This window comes from Salmo salar, chromosome 19, assembly GCF_965601325.2.
Source record: "Salmo salar chromosome 19, fSalSal1, whole genome shotgun sequence".
Taxonomy (NCBI): domain Eukaryota; kingdom Metazoa; phylum Chordata; class Actinopteri; order Salmoniformes; family Salmonidae; genus Salmo; species Salmo salar.
The window spans coordinates 8,850,001-8,852,989 of record NC_138309.1 but is presented as its reverse complement, the minus strand read 5'-3'; positions in this window follow the sequence as shown (position 1 = coordinate 8,852,989).

Genomic DNA, 2,989 nt, shown 5'->3' with positions numbered 1-2,989 from the left:
CTCCCTCTCCTTTACCCTCTCCCTCTCTCAGACTAGAGAAGTTGATCAGCCTACACCTAGAACCTGAGAAGAGAAAAATAAGTGGAGAAAGAGAAATGAGGAGAAGAAGAGTAAGAGAAGGGGAAGGGAAAATCAATGTTTCTCAGACAGACAACAGCTAATGGGGCTCTGAGGTAGAGGACATTTTTTACCCCGTGGTCCCTGAGAACCCACAGTTCTAGAATGACTAGAATGGAAATGAACAGTTCTATTCATGATATTCTATCAATTGTAATTCTATAGTGAAACAAAGCTGAACTAAAGGATCACAGACTGACCCAACCCAACCCAGAGAGCACAGTGTTGTTTACTACTGCATTTTATTGAGGAAATTGGACAACCCAAAGAGCAGAGCGTAAGCAAGGTTACACAACCCACTCCTGTCCTGGGTCTCAGAGAGAGCATCAAGTAGATAAACCTTTTCATTGGACAACATGATTCATGTATTATCATTACAGAGAAATATGTGTCTGACCTCGCAGGCAAAGGTTTTTAGACATCCAACAGTATGATGCATGATGACAATGTACCCCTGAATTACTGTACATATACTATTCTATCCACATATTCTTCAGATATACTATATATTATATCCACTTACTGTCCATAATGTCTACACGTCCCATCATATATATATATATTTATACTCCAGTCTCCGACATTGCTCGTCCTAATATATCTATATTTCTTAATTCCATTCTTTTACTTTTAGATGTGTGTGTATTGTTGTGTATTGTTAGATATTACTGCACTGTTGGAGCTAGGAACACAAGCATTTCGCTACATGTTTCTGCTGCTTGGAAAACGGTTTAGACTTTAGTCTTCGTCGCTCAATCACCAGGCCTTGGTGTGTTCTGTTTCCCATAAGGGCAAGGCGAATGCTGGCTACTAACTTACTTTTTATTTAGTCATGTCATGTGTACGGCAATGTTATGTCATGTGTATGACAGTGTTGTGTTAACATTTGGGTTAAACTTCTCATATCAGTCTTGTCTGGTGTGAATATGCATACAGAGAGTGACTGGAGTCTGGAGACTTTCATAAAGTTCTATCTTACTTGTTACAGTGATATACATAGCTGGTTTCTGTTGTCACTGTTGAACATATAATTCTCTTTATCTCTCTCTGAGGTGACATTGGGTACCATGGTAACGGCACACTCTGTTTACGCAATGTCTCACTTCATCACAAGCTGTTGATGGGTTTGATTTGCATGTGTGTGTTCTCCTGGTTACACACACACACACACACACACACACGCACGCACGCGCACGCACGCACGCACGCACGCACGCACGCACCACACACACACACACACACACACACACACACAACTTTAAGGTGTAATCTTATTTTTATTTTTTCTCTTTATTATTTTGATTCTTTTATTTTTTAGGAACGCAGCTGGTACAGACTTTGCACTAAGACAAAACGCTTAGTAAAAACTTTAAACAATGAAATGTTCTGTTGATTATTCTACCACCTGGAGAATCTACGCTAACATCACTGGAAGATGTACTGGTGCTGCTTCATTGTCAAACTCATAAACATTTCAGAAAGAAAAGAAATGAGTACTTTGACACTTAACGAAACAATTTATCAGAATCGTTTTTTTTGTCAGAGATCTGACCTCATACACTTCACCGCTTAAGCCAGTGAAATTAGTGAAAAGCGAGGGGGAAGATGGAGAGAGGGAGGGAGGGAAAGAGAGAGAAATAGAGAGAGGGGGATGGATGGAGAGAATAGAGAGAGAGAGGGAAAGGGAGAGAAGTAGGGAGGGAATAGATAGAGGGGGGGAGGGGGGGAGCCAGTTGAACCCCCTGCCGAGCACAATGAGGGAAGAATAGATTCCATACCAGGAAATCCATTAGAGCTGGGAACGCTACGGAGCACAGAATACAGACGGCTGCCATGTTTTCAAAAATCCCTCATTAACTGTCATTTATAAATTACAATCAGCAGCATGGCCAGAATGACAAGCAGAATATCAGACTCACTGAATAACTGGGAGCATAGTCAGGTATAAGATGGAAGAAGAGAGAGAAAGAGAAAGGAAAGCGCAAGGAGTGAGAGAAGGGAGCGAGGAAGTCCTCTGGAAGTACAGAGGAGTTATATGAAGTCCCCAGACACTGAGCTAAGGTCAGTATTGAGTTGTCCCACTCTATTGGGTACATTACGGTTTGGGGGAGAGTAAGCTGATCTTAGATCTGTGAAGAAGGGTAACTTCTACACTCAGAAAATAAGGTGCTATCTAGAACCTAAAAGGGTTCTTCAGCTGTCCCAATAGGAGAACCATTTGAAGAGCCATTTTTGGTTTGAGGAAAAAAACCTTTTGGTTCCAGGTAAAAACCTTTTTTGGTTCCATGCAGAGACATTTTTACAGACGGTTCTACATGGAACCAAAAAGGGTTCTACCTGGAACCAAAATATGCCGTTCTGCCCTTGAGCAAGGCAGTTAACCCCCCACCACAACAACTGCTTCCCGGGTGCTGATGACGTGGATATTGATTAAGGCAGACCCCCGCACCTCTCTGATTCAGAAGGGTTGGGTTAAATGCAGAAGACACATTTCGGCTGAATGCATTCAGTTGTGAAACTGACTAGGTAGCCCCTTTCCCTTTCAAAAAAAGGGTTATTTCTTTCTCTCTCTCTCGCTCTCCCTCTCTCTCTCTCATTTCAATTCAAAGGGGCTTTATTGGCATGGGAAACATATGCTTACATTGCCAAAGCAAGTGAAATAAAACATTGCCAAAGCAAGTGACAAAACAAAAGTGAAATAAACAATCAGAAATGAAAAGTAAAAATTACAATCACAAAAGTTTTAAAAGAAGAGAAACATTTTAAAATGTTACATGTTATATACGTTGCCCTCTCTCTCTCCTCCTCCCTCTTAAAAGTCCTGGTTTCCAATCTTCACCCCTCTGTCAATCTCTCTGCTCTCCACCCCTGA